This window comes from Sus scrofa, chromosome 6, assembly GCF_054392235.1.
Source record: "Sus scrofa isolate SSC_HxYL_T2T_F1_AM1 chromosome 6, Sscrofa_HxYL_maternal_Yorkshire_Landrace_v2.0, whole genome shotgun sequence".
In the NCBI taxonomy this organism is placed as follows: Eukaryota; Metazoa; Chordata; class Mammalia; order Artiodactyla; family Suidae; genus Sus; species Sus scrofa.
Genome location: NC_139388.1, coordinates 153,804,345 through 153,830,103, shown reverse-complemented (window position 1 = coordinate 153,830,103; position 25,759 = coordinate 153,804,345). Strand labels below are relative to the sequence as shown.

At 41.2% G+C, this 25,759-nt stretch overlaps 1 protein-coding gene across 1 annotated transcript in view; it reads left to right on the top strand.

Annotated features, from left to right (window-relative positions):
- ATG4C (autophagy related 4C cysteine peptidase) overlaps positions 1 to 25,759 on the top strand; it is a 296,099-nt gene that overhangs the window by 266,525 nt on the left and 3,815 nt on the right. The window lies entirely within an intron of this gene.

Here is a 25,759-nt window from a genome sequence, read left to right as displayed (position 1 = left end):
CGTATCTCCTGGTGAGGTGTATAAAGCTCAACAGCAACTTTACTACTGACGATAAGAGATATTCATGTTTATTCGTAGCCATTGCTCTTTAATGACCTACAGAGCGTTAGCACTTTCCCTAGCTTAGACAAAGGAATATTGATTTTCCTCTTTTAGTTCCCTGCTAGTGAAATCTTCTTGCTAAAGGAGTGACTCAGCTATCCTGGCTATTTTGGCATTTTCCCCCTGATTCAGCTGGGATTCTAGATGAGTATATAGAAATTCTAAGAATGAAGTGTTCTCCTTGTTGGCAGTGCCATCCCAAAGGTAATTTACTTCTGTTCAGAGTCTGAGAAAAGTCCCTTCTGCTGTTTTGTGTAATGTCCTCTTTGGACAGATAGAAAATACCATCGCTCTCATTTAACTGAGGAGAAAACACCTTCTCAAGTTAAGAGAACAAGGAAGAGGGAGTTCCTGTTGTGGCACAGCGGAAACAAACCTAACTAGTATCCATGAGGATGTGGGTTCAATCCCCGACTTCGCTCAATGGGTTAAGGGTCCGGAATTGCTGTGAGCTGTGGTGTAGATTGCAGATGCAGCTTGGATCCAGGGTTTCTGTGGCTGTGGTGTAGGCCAGTGGCTACCGTTCCAGTTTGACCCCTAGCCTGGGAACTTTCATATGCCGCAGGTGCTGCCCTAAAAAAGAAAGAAAGAGAAAAAGGGGAAAAGAAAAAGAAATGTGACACTGAGTCTCAGAAACACAAAACATTAGGATTGGAAGGGACCTCAGAGTTTGCTGGACCAAGCTCCTCATGTTTAGAAGAGGACTTTGTCTGAGAGAGGAAGCAACTTGCTCCAGGTCCCACAGTCAATTAGTGGAAGCACCAGGACCAGCAGAAACCAGCTGGGCCACCAGGTGTGGTCTGTGCCCAGATGTTGCTCAGAGGCCTAGGGTCCGTCTGTTCCCTGATAGACTCACTGAGGAGGAGAGACACAATTGCTGGGGTCACCACACATCTTGGGGCTCACGGACACATGCCTGTCTCTCCTCTTTAAGAAAAAGGCAACATCTGGGTGTGGAGAGAAGGAGGTGACGTCTTTCTCAAATTCCTTTTTTTTTTGTTTTTTTTTTTTTTTTTTTTTTTTTTTTTTTTTTTTTTTTTTGCCTTCTGAAGTTATGGTTGATATTCTCATCAGCTATGTGAAAGTTGATGCCACCCAGCTCAGAATTAACTTTGCAAGAACGCTTTGAGGTACTGTGCAGATGGGTGTCATTGGTTTTAAGCCTATCCAAGAGGCCTCCTGGAGGCGCAGTTTGACAGGTGCCCCTTAAGCATTCTGGCATTTGGTACTGCCTGCTCCCAAGGCAGTTCCCAAACAGAAGATGCTGGGTAAATAATTAAATAAAGACAAATTTCTGCCAGGCTTGGAGCCACCCCTATGCAGCACATGTTGAAGAAAAACAATAGTTTCTCAAACCCCAGAGAAGCTTGGAGCTCGGAAAAGTGAAAAAAAAAAAAAAAATCCCAGAGGCATAGAGGAAGACCTCACTTGCCATGGTCCAGAAACACATTCCTTCCTCTGGGGTGTGAGCCACCAAACATCATTGGCTAAACAAACAGCTTCCTGGCTGCCCAATGCTCAGGGTGAAGAAGGGTTCCCTGAAGAACTGGGTTGTTTTCCTGCGGCCATTTGCTCAGGACGGTGGCCATGGATGGATGGGGGAGCCATGCAGCCAATCCAGTTTGTGTAGGTGAGGGGACGGAGCCCCGGGGAGTTGCCTCCGCTACTGAGGCTCATAAAGCAGGGGCAGTTTCAGAACCCTGCCCTCTTCCCAACTCACTACACCTAAGAAGGCCCACTGTAGTGCCCAGCACATAGGAAGCACTTAACGCATGTTTGCAGAATTATGTGTTGACAACTGAATTAATTAATGTACCCTCTCCATGCCTTAAGTGCTCTGGACACAGTTTTAGACTCTTGAGATACAGGGTGACCAACACCGACAAGGACTCTGCCATCATAGAGCTCACATTTGTGTGTGTGTGTGTGGCTATGTGATAGTAATAGGACAGTGTGGCAATGTATGTTGGGATGTAGAGGAATAATCATAATCACATCACAACAATCTTCCCCCTCCCAATGACATATTTTTTATGGCTCCCATTGACAGTCCTCAGCTCAGGGTGGCAAGGCTGATTCCCTTCCAGAAGTCTCTCTGGGGTCCTGGAGCCTCTTGCTTTTCAGATCTTCCAAGTCCACCTGCTGGGTCCTCTTAGCTCCATATTTAGGGATGATCAAGTGGGAACAAGTCTTTCACATCCCAAATCACTCCCGGTAAGAGTAGCTCCCTTTAGTGCAGGAGCTGTGCTAGGCACTCACCATGCATGCCATTACCCTTCACCTTGGCATTTGAGGACCTCTCCTCTCCCTACCTGAGTTCTAAACCAGTGGAGGCAGGCAAAGGAGTTGAGCAGTCAGAGATCAAAATGTTAGTTTTATGACAGATAAAATTTGGGGAGAATATGGGGTAGGTGTGAGGCAGTAACGAGCTCCTACATGCTATTCCCCAGAATCAGACGTTGAGCAGAAGTTTAGCAGATGGACAGATGTAGGTGAATCAGGAAGAGAGACTCAGCTGGTGCTGTAATGCATGTTTATACAGCACTGTATAATTGTAAGATACCATTACTGAAATGGAAACTGCACAATGATCAGGTCGTTCAATGCAGGCACTGTGCTTGATAATTATAAAGGCTACTACACTACAATAAACTATGTGCAAAGTCATTTACAAATTTCCCTCAATTTACATGCGGCCACTGTTTGTAATACTTCCTCCACACCAACCTCCCTCACCCAGAAGAGTGAAGGAGATTTTATTGTATTTCCATCTCTCATACTGCACTTATGGGCACCATATGCGAGACACATGTGAAAGGCATGGCCCCAGCATACCCCACGTGGGCATTGCAAGCCATTTACATTAGAATGTCCTGTTACAGTAGCTGCAGGCACATAAAATGTTTATTACTGTTAATATTGCTGCTGCTTTCATTCTACATATACCTGCTGCTGAGCATCTGTTCTTGTACTGTAAAGAATGGGAACCCTTTGATGCTTTCGCTGGAACTTCAGTTTTTTTCACTTTAACAGACATTGGCTCCCCCTGGCCTTCTTCCCTGGACAGTCCCAGAGACTAGGCAGAGCAACCTTGACATTAGCTGAACAAAAAGAAGTCACGGCAAAGACTGCCCTGGCTTTCAACGATCACACAAACGAAAGCGGGTCTTTTTAGTACCAAGGTAATCAGTCTTCGAAGAGAAGTCCATGATGTTTTACCCAAAGGTTGACTAAGGAGATGATCAGTGCACCCCACATCAGCCCACTTCCTCCCACAACATACATCATCAGCCCCATTGTTGGTACTTAACTGTCGATCTGATGCCCCACCCATCAGTTATCTAATCATCGTCTTTAGAAATCTTGAGCTGAGTAGACAATTCTTTTGTTAGGTTAAATAACACAGTGAAAGTTAAATACAGTAAGAGGCAATATCATATATCTGGCATATTGGAAAGCTCTCTGGACTTAGACTGAATCGGCTGGGAGGATGGCTGTCACTCACCAGCTTTGGTTGTACCACTTAACCTCTTTGTGCTACATTGTAAAATGCAAACAGTGTGTGTGGTGCTAAGAGGTTGGCTCTTGGATTTAATCAGACATGAGCGTGAGCCTCAACTCTGCCATTTGTTAGCTTTATGACTTTGGGTGACTTACAAAACCATTCTGTACCTCCAATTCTTCATCTGTAAAAGGGGGATCTCCTACCTCAGGTGACTATGAGGATTAAACATGATATTCATGAGCATTCAGCAGAGCACCTAGCCCATAGGAATGTTCCAGCTATCACTGGAGGCAACTACCATTATTACTAAGTGAGAAAACCTCTGTGAAACCACTGGTCAACTACATGGGTTATATAGACAACTGTCAAATGAGTGTGCTGATGATTGGTAATTTCAGAATTGAGGGGCACGTGTCATCTCTATGGGAAAGTATACACTGAGCTTGGCTTTGGAGAAGGTCTAGAGCTGGATGGACAGATAGAGGCGAAGACAATGTGAACAGTAGAATGGCTTAATCAAGGGCAAGGAAATAGGAAAGCACATGGAATAATTTATGAACAGTGACTATAACAGTCTGTTGAAACACCAAGAATCACGTGGGGTGGAAGGAGAAGGAGAGGAGTAAGTAGCAGGAAGTAGGGCTGGGAAGGAATACTGGAAAAAGTTACGAAAGCCCTCCCAGAATAATGAGTTTGGATAATTTCAAGGAGGTAACATACAATGGAATGTTTTTGAGTAGTGAGAAGACATAACAAAAGGAAAACTATCTAGTAGTGGTGGGCAAGATGGGATGCATATCTTGGAAGTTCCTTTTTTCAATTTTGCCTGTGAATAAGGCTATTCAAATTTCGATGAGTTTCAGCGGCTTTAACAAGGATTTGTAAAATATTAGTTTTCTCAGTTTTTAATCCATAACTTAGTAATCATCTAATACTAATATTTGTACAGCTCTTTACAGTTAATGTAATATTGAGTAGCCCATTATAGTCACAGGAGAATAAAATCCCAGGATGCTCTTGCTATAGGGAGTTGTCTCATAGGGCCACAACAAGTAACTTAGCAGTGATAACTTTGGGGGTAGCAATTCATATGCTTTTGATTCTTTTGGAATAGTGTTTTACTCTGGAAGTTTTTCCTTACTGATGAAAATTAGAGAATAGTAAATCGGCCACTGCAAGAATTAGAATTACAGCACACAACGGATAAAGATTTAAACTCTTGGAAAAACTGCAGACAATCTGATAATTCTCTGAAATAATTTTAAAGATCCAGCACCCAGGGGATCACATTTTCAAATCTAACCCATATGGGATAGAGAAGAGAATTAGAAGGGAATGTGTAAACACGATGACAAGACAGGGGATCGGAACAGGGTGGTTTTCTATTGAGGAGGGATCAGAGTCAATACCAGAACCAGAATGCGTATTATTTGTGAATAATAATACTGATGATAGTAAAGCTACTGTGTATGGAGTAATAAGCTCAGATCATCCTAGAAGCATTTAGTCTTCTTTCATTCTCATAACAACCTATTATCTGCATCTTACAGATTAGAAAATTGATGTTCAATGTGACAATAACGTGTCCAAAATTATAGAGCTAATGAATACAGGACTGATTTAAAGGCAGCTCCGTCGGAGTCCAAATTCATGCTTTTTCTACTGCACCCTTCAAAGTGGAGGTGTGTGCTTTCGTGCACGCGCACACGAGCACATGCATGTACACACACACACACACATGCATGCATGCACGCATATTTTCCTAAAGCTGAATAAATATAATTAACATGTTCCAACATGAGGAGTCAATAATTATCCATGGGCAATTATCCATCCAGGTGATGTCCGCAAGCACTGCCCTGGTACTCGGGAGGGGACAGCCAGGTAAGCCACAACCCTTTCAAAAGGAGGCCCAAGTCAATACCTCGAATTAGTCCTTCTCACACTTATTCTTGCACTTATTCACTATCCTCACAACAACCTTGTTTGGGTCAGCAGGGTCGGTATTAATCTTCTCATTTTATATGGGGAACACTAAGTCCTAGAGGCTGACTCCTCCAAGGCCGTACAGTTCGTGCAGGGCTGGGGTAGGACTCACTCAGGTCTTTTGACTCCAGATCTGGACTCTTCTTATTTTAACACAGCTCTTTCTAGATGGTGCATCAACTTAGTATTTTAAATAGGAAACCTGGGTTTAAATCCAAACATCACCATGGCAGAGGTATTAAATTCCACTGATGCTCAGTGTTCCCACATGTCAAAAAAGATAATGGATGGATGTGAAGATTAGGTGAAAGAAAGAACACAGCTGGGTGTTACTTTGGTCGTGTACGTAGATCCTGAGCTTGCTGGGGAACATTTCTTTATGCAAAAGGATTTGTTAAGCACCCTCTAGGTACCAGGTGTTGTGCTAGGTGCTGGCGACACAAAGATAACTGTGTTGCTCATCTTTGAATTTTTAGTGATGAGCACATCCATCCAAGGAGAATATTGCACTCCTCTGGATACACACAAAAATAAAATACATGTCCTATCCTCCAAGAACAGCCTGGTAAATTGGGAAGAACAAGAGATTTGGAGTCAGATCTGTGTCTTGGATCTTGATTCTACTACTTACCAGCTTAGTAACTTTGAACACATTTCTGAACCTCAATTTTCCCAGCTATAAAGTGAGGGCAACTGACTTTCATGATGATTGAGAGGAATAGCCTTTGTAAAAGTGCTTTGAAAAATTGTTATGCAATGTGGTCATTGTTATGTAAATTCCATAAACATTTGCTACTGGATGTCAAATCCAAGTTTAGCGGGGGACCTGGAGAAGTGCTTTAATTCCCTGAATCACTTTGGCGGTGAAGACGTCTCTGAAGGTCTGCAGTTATGGGTATTAGCACTCTTTGCTTTCTTCCTCCCTGGAGAAGACAAGCATAGAAACAGTTGCTCTAAAGGGCTTGTTAAGTAAAATGAGATGTGTCCAACAACCATAATAACACAAAGGACCAGCAACAAGTTTGGGCTCCTATGTCTAATGGTAACTAAGTTATACATTCATTGTTTGCTTTCAGTAACACTGGGCTACAAGTTTTCTGGGCCCTTTAATCTTTTATCTATTTATTTGGCTGAAGTCGTGGTATGCAGAAGTTCCTGGGCCAGGGGTTGAATCTGGCCACAGCAGTGACAACTTGCTCCTTAACCCGCTGAGACACCAGGGAACTCCTTTCCTTTCTTTCTGATTCAGGGTTGAGTTTAGTCAACTGAAGTACATCAGTCATCCGTTATGTACTAGACTAGGGAATACTCCCTTGAGTAAGTCAAGATCCCTACCTCCAAGGATCATGCATGTGAGTCAGTCAGGAATATGAATAATTATGATACGGTATGAACACTTTACAACAGAGGTACAAACCAATCATCATAGCAAAAAAAGTGTGATTGACCAGCTTGGCCATAAAAATCAGGGAAGCTTTTAAAGCCTCTTGAAAGAGCTTTTAGTTCAGCAGCTAAAAGAGGGAGAAGAGCACTCCAGATAGAGAAGACAGCACATGCAAAGGCAGAAAGAAAAACAAGAATGAGAGCATATGGCTTGTTAGGATGGTTGGTAGGTAAGGGCATGTGCCAAGATGTGACTCAAGATGAGGCTGGAAAGGCAGGTTAGGATCAAATTAGGGTGGGCTCTGAGGACTTGGAGCGCTAGCTTATGAATCAGCATTCCTGGCACCTAACAGAGTTTCTAAAAGTAAATTCTCAATAAATATTCATTAAGTGAGAAAAATATGGTTATTACTAACCGAAATGGTTTCCATTTATCCAACTATCCCACTCTCCATTTCTTTAGACTTTAAAAGAAGGAAAAACATGTACAAAACAAACAAACAAACAAAAAAAACAAGTATCAGAGCCCCTGCTGTGGCACAATAGGATTGGCAGGGTCTCTGAAGCGCTGGGATGCAGGTTCGATTCCCAGCCCGGCACAATGGGTTAAGAATCCTGAGTTGCTACAGCTGTGATGTAGGTCACAACTGTGGCTCACATCTGATCCCTGGCCTAGGAACTCCAAATGCCACAGGGTGGCCAAAGAGGGGGGGAAAAAATGTCCCCAGGAAAGACAGAGAGAAAAGCAAGCAATGTGGGGGGAGACAGAAACGGTACAGATAACGGGGCAGAATAAAGCCTCTAAGAAGTAGTGGCACGAGCTTGTTGTCGAATAAAGCCACCAAGAAGGAATGGCATGAGCTTGTGGTCAGACCCCTGGGTCTGAAATCTTGCCTGGCTCTTCACCATCTGTGCAACTGCTTGATCTTCGGTTTTCACATTGATCAGTGGGGGTGGGATAGGTAGCAATTCTTGTTAAATGATAGCTTTGTGTGAGGCATCAAACCCGATTTCTAAAGAAGCTCTTTGAAAGAGCAAAAATGACACACGTTTGAGGCAAACCTGAGGTCATTCTGGTGAAGTTAAGGGTCTCTGGGTGGAGGAGCGCAGGGGTAGAGAATTACGCATGGAGTCAAGACACGGAAGCTGACAGCCCAGGATGAGTGATTCCAGTTTTCAAGAGCAGCGAGAGCCTTGCTAACACTGGCGAATGATTGCCATTTCCCTTGTCAGGCAGTGACAGGAGTTAGTTGACCTGAAAATTCACTAATAGTTCCATTAGAGAAGCCTTGGAAGTAACCATCTTTTTACTCATCCTGGTCAATTAACAATGAATTAATGCCAGACGTATTTTCAATTGAGCCGAATGCTGATTCCACCCCCACCCCCCCATTTTGCTAAAAATATCCCTTTAGAGAGGGACAACTGGCTAGGAAATATCCTGCTTTTCTTCCCAAGGCTGCCCTAGAGTCGTTCTGAACCAATGTCATCTCTAGGCTTGATGAGGTAGGTAGCAGGTCAAACCCTGATTTTGACAGAGGAGACTCATGTTCAAGTGCCAGCTTTCCCACACTCCAGCTGCATGTTCTTGCAAAAATAACTAAAACTTTAGGAAGTTTAGCGCTTTCACATGTAAAATAAAAGAGTAGAGATGAATGTGAAGGTCCCTTTCAGCGATAAAAAAAAAAAAAGCCATGAGAACATTTACATTTTTTTTTAATTTTTATTTAAAAAATTTTATTATAGTTGATTAACAGTGTTCTGTCGATTTCTGCTGTACAACAAAGTGACCCAGTTTCTCTCTCACACACACACACACATTTTCTTTTTCTCATTTTTAAGTGGTTTCAGGCATGTCGGTGGAATGGTGGACTAGACTTGGGGATGGGGAAGGAGCCCTGGATTTCTTCTATTTACTGAGAACTAGGAGTGAGGACACTGTCTTAAGTCTTAACCCTCTTTTTAGTTCAATGGTTCTCAACTCAACCAAAGGAGAGGAGAGGTGGGTGGAGGTGGGGGAGGGGGAGGGATGTGCTCCCCACTGAACATCTGGCAATATCTAGAGACATTTTTGGTTGTCCCCACTGGGGGTGCTCCTGGCATCTAGTGGGTAGAGGCCAGGGAGACTGCCAGCCATCCTCCAGTGCCCACGACAGGTCCCCACAAGAAAGAATTATCCAGCCCACCATGTCAATAGTACTGGGGTTGAGAAAAACCTACTCTTGTGTATTGGATAGTTTGAGCCAAGTCATTGCTTTTCTGTTATTGTTTTCAGTGCCCTCATTTGTAAAAGATGGATGCTAATAATATCTGCCTCTATCATCTCACAAAGTTGACAGTCTAATTGGGTAACAGATGAAAAATGCCTTGAAACTTAATGTGCTTCAAAGCGGAGGAATATTATCCTCATTATTAACCCACTTTTGTTGTTTCAGGAAAACCACTTTCATTGAGGTCTATCCTTTTATTCTTCTCTTGGACCTATGGTCCAAGATGCTTCTCCAGTTTGTGGCAATGACTTCAATATTGACCTTGTTAGATTAATTAAACAAGGAGGCCATTAGACTGAGGTGACTCTAATGCTGTAGCAGCCTACATAAGCAAACCAAAATCTAAGACTGTACATGCCCGAAGGTTATAGAGCCTCAACATTCAATTATAAAATTGAAACCTAAGGACAACCAATCACAGCCAACTAGACTGTAAGCTTTAACCAATCAATAATTTCCTTACTCTGCTCCCATCTTTTCTTTCCCCAGCTCCTATTGGTAGAGTGCTCCAAGCCACTTCCACTTTGGAGCCACCTGATTCAAACTGATTTTTGCTCAGAAAACTCCTAGAATGTTTCACATGCCTCAGTTTAACAACCTCTAGGAGTTCTGAACCTTGCTTCCAAACTCAGGTCTGCAAGAAATGTCTTTTATGCTTTTACTGTTAAAGTATATTTCTATTACAAGCCCCCATTTGGCAGGGCCAGGTTCTTGACCTTGGACAGGGCAACCTCACATTTCCTTGAGGTTGCATTTGTGTGCTTATTGCAAGGGTTCCAGGAGGGCCAAGGCTCTGGGGCTGGAAAGGGAACCACCATGTCCTCAGTAGTCATCATTCTGGACTAGCATTCCCTGGAACACATCATTGCTTGTTGGGTCATCTGTCCTTCTGGGTCACTGCACCGTCCTCCTGGCTAAGGCCACTGCATCTCATGAGCACACAGAGGGCATTCTGCTCCACCCCCACTGCTCTGCTAGGGGCCATGGCATGTGGGTATCTCCCATTCACCCCTCCTCTTGGACCATGTCTACTCCACCACTCAGTCCCGTCTGAGGCCTCACCTCTCCATGGACCTTACTGACAGATTGGGCTCAGACAGTCTCTGCTTCTGAATCCTCCAAACCTGGGTGGGATCTCTGTCCTCCCTCACTCCAGAGTTTCTGCCTGGGGAGGGCGGTGGCAAGGCAGAGGCCCTTTCCCTCAGGCAGGCATCCCTCTTGGAGTCTCTTTATTTATTTTTTTTGTCTTTTTATGGCCGCACCCATGGCATGTGGAAGTTCCCAGGCTAGAGGTCAAATCAGAGCTGCAGCTACCACAGCAACACCAGATCCAAGCTGTGTCTGTGACCTACACCACAGTTCATGGCAACACTGGACCTTAACCCACTGAGCAAGGCTGGGGATTGAACCCGAATCCTTGTGGATACTAGTCAGATTTGTTAATGCTGAGCCACAATGGGAACTCCCCTGTTGTATTCTTTGGAATCTCCCTTGACGCTTTCCGTTCCCCCAGTTTATACCAATTACCTGATGTAGCTATATTCTTTGTTTTTTCTTTTATGGAAGTGTAGTTGCTGTACAATATATTATGTTACAGGTGTACAATATAGTGATTCACAATTTTTAAAGGTTATACTCCACTTACAGTTCTTATAAAATATTGGCTATATTCCTCATATTGTACAATATATCTTTGTAGCTTATTTCATACCTAACAGTTTGTACTTTCTAATCCTTAACCCCTATAATGCCCCTCCTGCCTTCCCTGTATCTGAGTCTGTTTCTTTTTTGTTCTGTTCACTAGTTTTTTGTATCTTTCAGATTCCACGTAAAGGTGATATCATACAGTATTTGTCTTTTTCTGACTTATTTCGCTTAGCATAATACTCTGTAAGTCCATCCATGTTGCTGGAAATGGAAAATTTTGTCCTTTTATGTGGCTGAGTAGTAGTCCATTGTGTGTGTATCGTGTGTGTGTGTATCACGTGTGTGTGTGTGTGTACCACATCTTCTTTAACCATTCGTTTGTTGATGGACATTTAGGTTGCCTCCATATCTTGGCAATTGTCAGTAATGCTGTATCTTTTCAAAATAGTGATTTTGTTTTTTTTTTTTTTCAGATATACACCCAAAAGTTGAATTGCTGGGTTATACAGTATTTCCATTTTTAGTTTTTTGAGAAGTCTTCATACTGTTTTCCACAGTGGCTACACCAATTTGATGCAGCTGTATTCTAATTATCTTTGTCACTGGCCCTCCCCTCCTAAAGATTTTGCTATGGGAAAAAATAAACTTTTGAAATTTAAAAAACTTTCTTCCTTTAAAGAAGATATGCAAATGGCCAATAAGCCCAATAAGTTACTTAACATCTAGGATGAGCAATAGAATGGCTATTTTTTCTTAAGAATACAAAAATCACTAATGAGAATCTGAAGAAATTGGAATCCTTGTGCTTTGCCGGTGAGAATGCAATATGGTGCAGCTGCTATGGAAAACAGCATTGTGACTCCTTAAAATATTAAATATAAAATTACTGTGTGATCCAGCAATTTCACTTCTGGGTCTATTCCCCCAAAGGAGTGGACGCAGGGACTCAAACAGATATATTTATACACTTGTGTTCATGGAAGCATTTTTCATAATAGCCAAAAGATGGAGGCAATCTAAATGCCCATTGAATGACGAAGGGATAAACAAACTGTGTATATACATAAGATGGATTCATTCAGTCTTTAAAAGGAAGGAAATTCTGACACATGGTACAACATGGATAAACTTTGAGGACATTATGCTTAGTGAAATAAGCCAGACCCAAAAAGGCAAATGTTGTATGATTCCACCTATGTGAGGAATCTAGAGCAGTTAAATTCATTGAAACAGTAAGTCAATGGTGGTTGTCTGGGGCCGGACAGAAAGGGAAACGGGTTGCTGGTATTTAATGGGTACAGAGGTTCAGCTGGGGAAGGTGAAAAGTTCCTGGGCTTGATGCTGGTAACAGTTGCACAATAATATGCATGAACTTAACGCCCCAGAACTGTACACTAAAAGATGGTCAAAGGGGATGCTCCCACTGTGGCTCAGCAGTACAAGCCCAACTGGTATCCATGAGGATGGAGGTTCGATCCCTGGCCTTGGTCAGTGGGTTAAGGATTTGGCATTGCTGTGGCTATGGCATAGGCTGGTAGCTGTAGTAAGCTGCAGGTGCAGCCCTAAGAAGCAAAGCAAAAAAAAAGTCAAAGGGGTAAATTTTATGTTATGTCTATTTTATCACAATTTTAAAAAGTTTTTATCCTCTGCAACCAACCTTACTTCACAATCTATTTGTTTTTTGGTTTTTGTTTGTTTTTGTTTTTGTTTTGTCTTTTTGCCATTTCTTGGGCTGCTCCGGTGGCATATGGAGGTTCCCAGGCTAGGGGGTCAAATCGGAGCTGCAGCTGCCAGCCTACACCAGAGCCACAGCAACGCAGGATCTGAGCCGCGTCTGCGATCTACACCACAGCTCACGGCAACGCCGGATCCTTAACCCACCCAGCAAGGCCAGGGATCCAACCCACAACCTCATGGTTCCTAGTCAGATTCGTTAACCACTGCGCCACGACGGGAACTCCTCACAGTCTATTTGAATGTGGGAAGGGCACCTCAGGAAATAAAGAAATTGCCCTAACCAAAACATACAGTTAATATAGGAAAAAAATAAAAATTCAGTTCATATATAAAAATGTTATGTCACCCCAGACCTATCAAATAATTTTTCTCGTTTTTCTTCTCAAAAAAAGCAGCATCCTCTGCAGAAGGAAGAATCTGACTGTCAAAAAAGGAAGAAGAACCATCCTACATGGAGTCAATTGGAACCCAGTCATTTTAGACAGACCGTATCTTTATTCCAACTCTCCCATCCACTTCTGGACTCCTCGCCACACAGTCCCCCTCTCCCTCTCTGTCTCTCATTCCCCGCCCACCTCCCTCTTTCTCTCTGTCAGTATTTACCGAGTCAGGAACAACCCAGAGTGGTCACCATTTTCCCAGTTTCTGAGTAATATCCATGGTCCAGATCATTCAACAAATGATACTGGGACAATTCGTTTTTAAAAAATGAGTTTGAGGGAGCTCCCACTGTGGCCCAGCAGGTTACAAACCGGACTAGTATCCATGAAGACTCATGTTTGATCCCTGTCCTCCCTCAGTGGGTTAAGGATCCGGCATTGCCATGAGCTGTGGTGTAGGTGGCACACGTGGCTGCGATCCTGTGTTGCTGTGCCTGTGGTGTAGGCCAGCAGCTGCAGCTCCCATTCAGCCTCTACCCTGGGAGCTTCCATATGCAGTGGGTGTGGCCATAGAAAGCAAACATAAATAAGTAAATAAAATTTGCTCAATTGTACATCTTGCACTAAAATAAATTCCAGATGGATCAAAATTTTTGTTTTTTGTTTGTTTGTTTGCCTTTTTTTAGGGTTGCACCCAAGGCATGTGGAGGTTTCCAGGCTAGGGGTCCAATTGGAGCTACAGCTGCCTGCCTACACCACAGCCATGGCAACACAGGATCCAAGCTGCATCTGCAACCTACACCACAGCTCACAGCAATGCCGGATCCTTAACCCGCTGAGCGGGGCCAGGGATTAAACCCACATCCTCATGGTTCCTAGTCGGATTCATTTCTGCTGCGCCATGATAGGAATGCCCCCAAAGATTGTTTTAAATGATTCATAAAGTTGTGGGAGAAACACGAAAGAATTTTTTTTATAAACTCTTGCGATGGGAAGTGTTCTCTAAGTATGACCTAAAATTCAGAAGCCATAAAAGAAAGCTCTGATGAATTTTAAAACTTAAAAAAAAAAATTCTTTGTAGAAAAAAACTACTTTAAACCAAGTCAAAAAGCAAATCAACCAGGAAAACATTCTTTCCTTATTTATTGCAATCAGAGCGCTGATTTTCTTAATACATAAAATGCGTCAATGGTATAAGAAAAAGAATAAATGGGCAAATGATACAAACAGCCAGTTTTAAGAAAGGGACAATGGCTCTTAAATGTAAGAAATTGCCCAATCTCATTGTAATAAAAGAAACACAAGTGCAAACTAGAAACAAGATTGACAAAAGATAGAAATTTGGATAAATTACTGGCTTTTTGAGAAGGTGGGGAAACAATCACTTTCAAAGGTTATTATTGGAGGGAATGTGAATGAATACAATCTTTATTGATCAAAATTTTAAATTTATTCTTCGAGCCAGGAATTCTGAAAATTTACCTCATGGATACAGCCAGGAAAAGAGAAATAATATATTTTCAAACAACGTTTCCCTGATAGGAACTGCTTATATAAATTTTGATGCATCTATAAAATAGAATATATAATTGTAAAAGGAATAATAAGGCAGTTCTATAGGTACCAATATGGAACTATCTCCAGGACATGTTGCATAGTGGACAAACACACTGAATCATCTCTACAATATGCCAACATTTATGTTAATAACAATAGCCAAAGAATTTATAAATGTACATGGTTGCACTGGCATGGACCATGTCTCAGGGAGTGTGTGAAATTCTGATTGCCTCTGGGACTTAAGGGCAGAAAGAGCTTTAGTATTTATTGGGTACTTTTTGTGCTTTTTGAATCTTATACCCGTATTATCTATTACACCGTAACAGCAAGACGAGCTCCAGTCTCTATCCCAGGACAGCCATCTCTCTGTAACTGGCATTGGGACATCCCTTTCTTTCTCACAAGTCCAGCTTTATCTTTACACCTGTTTGCTGGTAAATCACACCCAGAACACCATGTAGTTTCAACGAAAGGAGGCCTACACTAGGCAGGACCAGTCAGTTTCCAGCAGAGATGTTGGGAACCCTGATGTCATCACACATCGGAGAGTAAAGTCCAGATCATGAGTTAGAGAGAGAATCCAGCAGGTTACTTTCTGCCAGTCAATTCCATTCTTGGGTCTCAGTCTTTTGATTTGTAAAATTAGCTTAGATTAAATTATGTTCAAGGTGTATAATAGTTCTAGGACTCGATGAGTGACTTAACCACGTTCCTAGTAAAGGTAGAATGGAACGTTGGTTAAAGGCACTGACTATGGAGACAGATTTTTTTTTCAGTTTAGAATATTTTATTTATTTATTTATTTTAATTTTTATTAAAATATGTTTGATTTGCAATGTTGTGCCAATTTTCTGCTGTATAGCAAAGTGACTCGGTAATCTGTATATATACATCTATATATCTACACATCATACATGTATATACATATATACACACACATACTTTTTATATTATTTTCCATCATGATCTATCCCAGGAGATATAGTTCCCTGTGCTATACAGTAGGACCTTATTGTTTATCCATTCCAAATGTAATAATTTGCATCTACTAACACTAAACTCCCAAACCATGCCACTCCCTCCCCATTCCCCCTTGGCAACCACATGTCCGTTCTCCATTTCTGTGAGTCTGTTTCTATTTTGCAGATAGGTTCATTTATGCCATATTTTCGATTCCACAGATAAGTGATATCATATGGCATTTGTCTTTCTCTTTCTTACTTCATTTAATATTAGAATATCTGGTTGCATCCATGTTGCTGTGAATGGCATTATTTCATTCTTTTTTATGGCTGAGTAGTATTCCATTGTGTATATGTATCACATCTTCTTAATCTATTCATCTGTTGATGGACATTTAGGTTGGTTCCATGTCTTGGCTATTGTGAACAGCACTACTATGAATATATGAGTGCATATATATAGTTTTGTCCAAATATATATCCAGGAGTGGGATTGCTGGAGTATATCATAGTTCTATTTTTAGTTTTCTGAGGAACCTCCACCCTGTTTTCCATAGTGGTTGTACCAATTTACATTCCCACCAACAGCGTAGGAAGGTTTCCTTTTCTCCAAACCCTCTCCAGCATTTGTTTTTTGTAAATTTTTTTCTTTTTTTTGAGAGTTGCAATGTTTATTTCAGGCTCTCTCTTGGTTTTTTTTTTTTTTTTGGGGGGGGTGTTGTTTTTTTTTTTTCTTTTTTGCCACACAGGCAGTATGTAGGAATTCCTGGGCCAGGAATTGAACCTGTGCTACACAGCTGCAACCAGAGCCACAGCAGTGAGAACACAGGAGCTTCAACCTGCTAGGCCATCAGAGAACTCCCTGTAGACTTATTAATGATGGCCATTCTGATGAGTATGAGGTAGTACCTCATTGTAATTTTGATTTGTATTTGTTGAATAATTAGGGATGCTGAGAATCTTTTCCTGCGTCTAATGGCCATCCATATGTCTTCTTTGGAGAAATGTCTATTGAGGTATTCTGCCAATTTTATAATTGGGTTGTTTGTCTTTATTGTTATTATTGAGTTATATGAGTTGTTTATATATTTTGAAGATTAAGCCCTTGTCGGTTGCATTGTTTGCAATTATTTTCTTCTGTTCCATAGGTTGTCTCTTCAGGGGTTTTTTTTGTTTGTTTGTTTGTTTTGTTTTGTTTTTTTGGTTTCCTTTGCTGTGCAAAAGCTCGTAAGTTTCATTAGGTCCCATTTGTTTATTTTTGTTTTTATTTCTATTGCCTTGGGAGACCAATCTAAGAAAACATTTGTACAGTTTATGTCAGAGAATGTTTTGCCTATGTTCTCTTCTAGGAGGTTTAATTATGTTTAATGATGTTCTAGGAGTTGTCTTATGTTGAAGTTTTTAAACCGTTTTGAATTTATCTTTGTGTTCCGGTTTCAATTATCTACATACAGCTGTCCAGGTGATTTTTTTTTTTTTTTTTTTGTCTGATTGCTGTGGCTAGGACTTCCAATAATATGTTGAATAAAAGTTGTGAGAGTGTGCATCCTTGTCTTGTTCCAGATTTTAGCAGGAAGGCTTTCAGCTTTTCTCCATTGAGTATTATTATGACAAACCCATTGGCTGTTGGTTTGTCATAAATGGCTTTTATCATGTTTCTCTATATCCACTTTGGTGAGAGTTTTTATCATGAATGGATGTTGAATTTTGTCAAATGCTTGAGATATGTTTCTCTATATCCACTTTGGTGAGATATGTTTCTCTATATCCACTTTGGTGAGAGTTTTTATCATGAGATATGTTTCTCTATATCCACTTTGGTGAGAGTTTTTATCATGAATGGATGTTGAATTTTGTCAAATGCTTTTTCTGCATCTTTTGAGATGACCATGTGGTTTTTTACTTTTCTTTTGTTAATGTGGTGTATTACATTGATTGATTTGCATATATTGAAGCATTCATGTGAATTTGAGATGACTCCTGTTTGGTCATGGTGTATGATCTTTTTTATCTGTTGTTATAGTTGGTTGGCTAAAATTTTGTTGAGAATTTTTTCATCTATATTCATCAAATATATTGGCCTATAGTTTTCATTTTTGGTTATATATCTTCGTCTGGTTTTGGTACTAGGGTGATTGTGGCTTCATAGAATGTCTTTGGGAGTGTTCCTTCTTCTTTGATCTTTTGGAAGAGTTTTAAGTTCTCCTTTGGGTTTGGTAGAATTTACCTGTGAAGCCATGTGGTCCTGGACTTTTGTTTTGTAGGGGATTATTTTTTAATTATTATTATTACATATTTGATTTTATTTCTAGTGATTGGTCTATTCAAATTATCTGTTCCTCCTTGATTGAATTTTGGTGAGCTGTATATTTCTAGAAAGTTGTCCATTTCTTCTTGGTTGTCAGCAATCTCTTATGGTATTTTGTATTAATGCAGTATCAGTTGAGATTTCTCCTTTTGCATTTTTTATTTTGTTTGTTTGTGTTCTCCCTCTTTTCTTCTTGGTGAGCCTGGCCAGAGGTTTGTCAATTTGGTTACCCTTTCAAAGAACAAGCTGTTGGTTTTATTGATTTTTTTTTCTATTTTTTGATCTCTATTTTATTTATTTCCTCTCTGATCTTTATTATTTCCTTCCTTCTGCTGAATTTAGGTTTTGTTGGAATCAGATTATATGGGTTCAAATCCCAGCCTTGCTACTTACTGTCCTTAGGCAAATTTTTAAACTTCTTTGTGCATCAGTTTCCTCATTGATAAAATCGAAATGATAGGGAGTTCCTGCTGTGGTGCAATGAGTTCAGTGGCTCAGATGCCGTGAAGGAGCGGGTTCAACCCCTGGCCAGGCACAGTGGGTTAAAAGATCCAGTGTTGCTGCAGCTGCATGTTAGATTCAATCCCCAGTCCAGCAACTTCCATATGCGACAGGTGTGGCCATTAAAAAAAAAAATGATAAGAATAGAACCTACCTTATAAGAATATTGGGAGGATTAAATGAGTTACGATGCTGTGAATAATTATATGCTGACAAATTTGACAACCTAGAAGAAACGGACAACTTTCTAGAAATATACAGCTCACCAAAATTCAATCAAGGAGGAACAGATAAGCAGTTTGGTGATGCTTGGCATGCATCACCAAACTGCTGCTGCTGCTGCTGCTTATTATTATTACCGTAATCATTAATTGTTGCAAAGCTCAAGGGAACATGAGAAGTCTGTCCTGAGTCAACTAAGCCTGAAAAGAGACTCAGACCCTAGTAACCTTGGAAGTATTGTAGGTCTAGATATTCAAGTGAAGCATGAACAGAAAAGGATCTACCAGTCTCATCCAATCAATTAATGCAGCACTTCCAAATACTTACTATTTTTTTTTCTTTTTAGGGCCACACCCACGGCATATGGAGGTTCCTGGGCTATGTGTCAAATCGGAACTATAGCTGCCAGCCTACACCACAGCCACAGCAACACCAGATCCGAGGCACGTCTGCAAACTACAGTTCACAGCAATGCCAGATCCCTAACACAGTGAGCAAGGCCAAGAATTAAACCTGTGTCCTCATGGATGCTAGTCAGATTTTTTTCCACTGAGTGACGATGGGAACTCCCCAAATATTTACTTTAATACTTCAGAGCCTCATAGGAAATATACAACCTGATCGTCCCTCTTGAGTTGCTAACATTGAGGTTGGGAGGACACATTTCTAATAGGTTAGGCAACGAAAGGCAGAAAGGGAGAAATTTTCACTTCTTGAAACATACTATGTGTTATGTGTCACAATTCTTTGCAAAGATATTCTGACATCACCGGGCAGTGCAAACTAATACTATACTGATCCATAAACTGGGTCAGGTGGCTTGCTAGTACAGAAGACATTCAGAGGCAAGACATCAAGAGAGACTGGTCAGAGTATTTGCAAACCTCTTAATGAATCAGCCTGAACTACTTGTTAAATATATACATTCTCAAACCACAACCTACGCCCCTTGAATCTGAATCTCCAGGGGTGAAAGACTTGGGGAGATCTCTCAGACAGTACGTCTCAGCAGACAAATTTTGAAAACCCCAGGTTAGAAGCCATGATGCAGAGTCAGGAGGAGACAGTTCTAGTCTCCATATCTGAGAGTTTTCTGACACAAATTTTCTGTCACCAAACGAAGCCAGAAGTGAACGGGTTAGGAGCCAGAAGCAGGCTAGTTTCTCTCGCTGCCCACCTGAGGACACAGAAGACCTTGACCCAGAAGGTTACATCCCCAAGAGATTTTCTCCTTTGAAAACCACTCAATGAGGACAGGAGTGTGTGTCTTGATCCGATAGCTCCACGCCTGAGGACAAGAATTGCCTTTAAAATAAAAAAAGACAAAACTCTTTGAGCTGTAGTCTCATGCACTGTGACGTCAGCAGAACCCCAAGACTGAATTATAGCTTTGCATTCAATCAAGAATCATGTATTATTCTCTATGTTATCCATCACTGCTTCCCCACTGCTCAGAAGACAGAGTGACAGCAATACACACAATGGGCAAGCACCTGAGGTGCTTTAAACCTATCAATAACAAGCACTGTTCTCAGAAAGATTTTGCTCTGTGGAAAAAGCAGAATGGAGCAGCCTTTCCAATGACCAGCAGAGGTTTTGAAATTGTTTCCCATTAAATGTGCAAATTCTGAAGCCCTGGAATTCAAGTCACCGCCTCGTTTATGTCCTGGGGATTTGGCTTGGACTGAATCAAAAAAATATCTCTCTGTTCATATTAAATACAAAATGATTATTGGATGTCCTGCTTCTCATATTTAATTGCATACAAACACTAAAATTCAATCTATGTGAAATTAATGAGTTGGTGGTGGGTCTGGTGCATGTGTTTAATCAGAAAATTACATTCAGAGTACTTGAAGGCATATTAATTGAAGTTTATCAAGAAGGCAGTAGGTATTTAGATACAAACACAAATGCAAAATATATCAATAGCTGTGCCTGTAATTATCTATCGCAGTTGCCTTGCACATCTTAATGCCTTTAAATAAAAATGAAACATAATACATGCTTGGACCATTTTAGACATTAGAAATGTTTGATATAGACATTTTACTTTATTTTCCCTTTTAAAGTGGATTGAGTTATACAGTTAAACACAGAGAATATGCACTTGCAGTTGTACTGATGAATGGAAGCACTCGTAATTGGCAAATAGTACTTCCTCTGATATTATTAGCTACAAATTTCTGAGAGTAGAATGAATATAAAACATTCCTTTACCTAGCTTGATTCTTTGTGTAAATAATTAAAGAAAACAAGCTCCTGACACAATGGCCCCAGTAAATGCTATAATAATAAGACATATTTACAAGTCGAAAATAATAACGACCAACTTGGTATATTTAAACTTATATTCCCAGATTTAGCCCCAAGAATGCAACAGACTTGGTTGATACTTGGGGCATCTTATTGTATCGCTGGGTCCAATGGACCTATTAATTCAGCGGATGGGCAAATCCAGCTGGTCTGGCTTTCTCAAATACAGTGATTGGGATTCCTCTTTAAATTTCCTTTGCTGTGCGTTTACCATTTCTTTCTCTCTAGCGATCTCGATATCATGCCTTCTTTCGTATTTGAGAATCCTTCCTGTACCCACCAGACATGAAGCCTGAAATAAAGAACTGAAAAACTTGGCAATTTCCAAAACATTTATGTGGTGGCTCAATATCCAGAAGCTTCACTATATCTTTGTGCTTTTCACTGACTGTTGGACAGAGTATGGACAAGTCATGGTCTATTAAGTACCTCTGGGGTCAGCACCTTCCTATGATACTGGACAGAGAATGAGCAGAGGGCAATTCTCAGCTCTCCGACAGGCTGGGGGCATAGCCTGCTGCCCAGTGAGGACCGTCCTGAGGGATTCTGCGGGGCTCTTGACATCCATCATCTCATTATTTACAGCCACTCTGTGAGGTGGACCTTATGTCCTTATTTACCAAGTGAGGAAACTGAGGCATAGAGTGAGGATGTGACTTGCTCAAGACTGAGATTGTAGGAGATAACTAAAGTGAGAGAGAAAATCACTTGAGTGAGAAATGATAGAGTTTGGAATCTGACCCCAACTCAGTTGGGACTGTTGGCTTCAAATACACTCTGTACTATGTGGAACTACCTTCTGTCTGAATATGAAACATACCTTCGTAGAGCTTCTACATTAAAAAAAAAAAATCATGGAATTTGTCATCAGTTCCTTGGTAGCCTAATTTTTTGATCCTTTTCTCAGAGGAGAATCTAAATGTCTGGGGGGAGGGTTCAAAAATATTTTATCAGAGTTCCTGTCTTGGCGCAATGGAAATGAATCCAACTAGGAACCATGAGGTTTCAGGTTCGATCCCTGGCCTTGCTCATCCGGCATTGCCATGAGCTATGTATGGTGTAGGTCACAGATGCGGCTCCAATCTGGCATTGCTGTGGCTCTGGAGTAGGCTGACGGCTATAGCTCCAATTAGACCCCTGGCCTGGGAACCTCCATCTGCTGCGGGTGCAGCTCTAAAAAGACAAAAAAAAAAAAAAAGTATTTTATTTATAATTATTTATATCAGGGACCTAGATAATGGAATCTCACACTTTTTCCTTAACAGCCAAGTTTTCACCCCTTTAGTGTGTATGTTATCATATGCACTTTGTTTATTCAATTTTGTTTGCACCAGACTTTCTGACAGGAAATCTAAGTTTTTGCTTAGAAATCTTGCATAGTGGTTATGAGAATAAGCTCTCGAGCCAGCATGCTTAGTTCAAAACCAAACTCCTCCATTTTTAAAATTTTTTTAAATTTATTTTTTATCGTTATTTCCCCCAACACACTTTTTTTTTTCCCCACTGTACAGCATGGGGACCTAGTTATGCATACATGTATACATAATTTTTTCTCCCATTGTCGTGCTGCATTGTAAGTATGTACACATAGTTCTCAGGGATACACAGCAGGATCTCATCGTAAATCCATTCCAAGAGCAATAGTTTGCATCCGTTAACCCCAAGCTCCCGATCCCTCCCACTCCCTCTCTCCCCCCACCCCAGGCGGCCACAAGTTAATTCTCCAAGTCCATGATTTTCTTTTCTGTGGAAAGGTTCATTTGTGCTGTATATTAGATACCAGATATGAGCGATATCATATGGATTTGTCCTTCTCTTTCTGACTTCACTCAGTGTGAGAGTCTCTAGTTCTATCCATGTTGCTGCAAATGGCATTATTTTGTTCTTTTTAATGGCTGAGTAGTATTCCATTGTGTATATATACATCTTCCGAATCCAATCATCTCTCGATGGACATTTGGGTTGTTTCCATGTCTTAGCTATTGTGAATAGAGCTGCAAATGAACATGCGGGTGCATGCATCTTTTTTGAGGTAAGTTTTGTCCGGATATATGCCCAAGAGTGGGACTGCTGGGTCATATGGTAGTTCTATGTATAGATTTCTAAGGTACCTCCATACTGTTCTCCATAGTGGCTGTACCAGCTTACATTCCCACCAACAGTGCAGGAGGGTTCCCTTTGCTCCACACCCCTTCCAGCACTTGTTATTTGTGGATTTATTGACGGCCATTCTGACTGGTGTGAGGTGGTATCCCACGGTAGTTTTGATTTGCGTTTCTCTAATAATCAGGGATGTTGAACATTTTTTCATGTGCTTGTTGACCATCTGTATATCTTCCTTGGAAAAATGTCTATTCAAGTCTTTTGCCCATTTTTCCATTGGGTTGTTGGCTTTTTTGCTGTTGAGTTGTGTAAGTTGCTTGTATATTCTAGAAATTAAGCCCTTGTCCGTTGCATCATTTGAAACTATTTTCTCCCATTCTGTAAGTTGTCTTTTGTTTTCTTTTTGGTTTCTTTTGCTGTACAAAACCTTGTTAGTTTGATTAGGTCCCATTGATTTATTTTTGCTTTTATTTCTGTTGCTTTGGGAGACTGACCTGAGAAAATATTCATGAGGTTGATGTCAGAGAATGTTTTGCCTATGTTCTCTTCCAGGAGTTTGATGGTGTCTTGTCTTATAATTTAAGTCTTTAAGCCATTTTGCAAACTCCTCCATTTATTAGTCAACCTTGGGCAAGTTGCTTAAATTCTTTAGGTCTCCGTATTCTCCTCTGTGAAATGGGGATGATGATGAAAGTAGCTATCTGTGGATCAAATGAGATAATGCACAGACAGTACCTGGCACCCAGTAAGAACCGCAAAGCTTTAGCTACTGTTATTTGTATAAGCATCAGGCTTTGGCTCAAGACGACTCTAAGAAGGCTCGCTGACTACAGAGGCCCCATTCTGTTTTCTTTTCCCCCCGTTAATTGGGAAGATAATCTAAGTCTTTAAATCCAGAGGCAGAGTAAGCTCATCTCCCAAAATCAGACCAAATAATGGAGTCCCAGTGAACTGGAAGCAGCCCGATCATCTCCTTTCTCCCCGAGTGACTTCAGTTCTGCCCTTAGTTGTGTACCTTTGGGCAAGTTACATGAAGCTTTCAGTTTCTCCTTGTCTCAGACATAGGGAAATCAACCTGCCCCTGGGGTTCCTGCCAGGGTTACCCTTCTGGGAAGGACCCAGGCAATCACGAGTGAGCCCTCGCTTCTAAGAGCCTGTCATTTCCTTGCCCCACCTGAACCACAACCTATCCCAGGAAGCCAGGAGCCCAGGTCATTCCTGAACTTTGCTCTTGAATGTGCAGGGCAGCTGCGAACACCCTCCCCCCTCCCCAGCCGTGCCCCCACACCTTAATCTGAAATCCCCATTAGCTCCAACTGCAGGCCATCTATTACCTCACGCCCATAATGGGAGTTAATTTCTGTTGGGATCAGATGGTCTTCCCCCTGGAAATTTTTATTCATATTTCTTTCCTGTTTTGTGATTCTCAATCGGAGTTTTCTAATAACAGATCATTTCTTTTTGTCTAACTTTAATCTGGTCCTGCTTGACAAGCCCCATCCTTTTCATTGAAGGGTAAGACCACTTAAAGGAAGGCCAATAAGCCCTTGCGCTGCTCGGCCGGCTGGGGTGATTTGTCACCCGGTGCAGTGGTGGTCACACCAATGGATTTATCTCAAGGTAAATGGAGATGCTGAGACCCGGGACCTGGAGCTTTGATTAAGGCGCCCTTTTTGTAGTGTTGATAGATGTTGCTTGTGTTTATCTATTTGAAATGCCACTAAATCTGTGAATACAATGGGAAAAGAGAGTACTTTGCTGCTGAAAACATATTAGTGATTTATGTTTCAGTAAGAAGCACAATAAAGAGACAGAGGCTATTAAGAGCAGCTATTTTCATGAGAAATAGTTCTGCTTTAAAACATTATTAACCCCACCTTGATAAAGACTTACATGCATGCATAATCATGTTTACTTACCCCTTTACTTTGGTGCGAAATGCATTTGAAGCACACACTCTCCAAATATTAATAAGTTAGTCAGCAGAATATTTACAGCAAAAGACACCTCTCCCAGGACTGTTCTGCATGTAAATTTCCTTCTCTCAAGATAGGGACATGTAATAAACTTATCTAGAAAGCTTTGGAGTTTATATGGACTTCATATTGTTCAAAGCACTCTCAAATCCTACTCACCATCATTTGCTGCAACTGCAAACCACCCCCCCCCCCCAGCTTCTGTAGTAGAAATAACCAGTGGGGTGACACATAAAGATTATAATGCATGGATATAACTTATAACATGAATCAATGTCATCAAGACGCACCCATTTAAATGAATAGGGTCAGATGAGAGTGCTGTATCACCCTGACTTGTGTGACAGTTACAAATGCATCACCTCGTATGCATAATAGGAGTGTACAAACCAGAAGAGATTTGTAAACTTGGTTCATTTCAAGCAGAACTGACCCACAGGAATGGAAACAAGAAAAGAGGCAACCGGGCTGGGGCTGTCGGAAAATAAGTGATTCTGTGTTTTGCGGTTTCCTTAAACCCTAACGGGGATTTCACGTGCTCCAGCTCCACTGGGGGAACCGAGAGCCCACCAGATCGGGCTCAGCAGCTGGCTGTTTATTTACCACGTTCACTTTCAAAGGTTGCAGTGTTTGCACGGGGTAGACACGGGGATAATAATGGGGGGGCGGGGGTGTGTGAGGTGTGCAATTCTTTGCAAGTCTGGGGGGTAAAAACCTCAGACGAGTAGGGCCTGGCAGAGTTAACAGCGTTCAAGGTGCAATTAAGTGTTGGGAAGGTCTGTGCCGAGTGCTCTGATTTA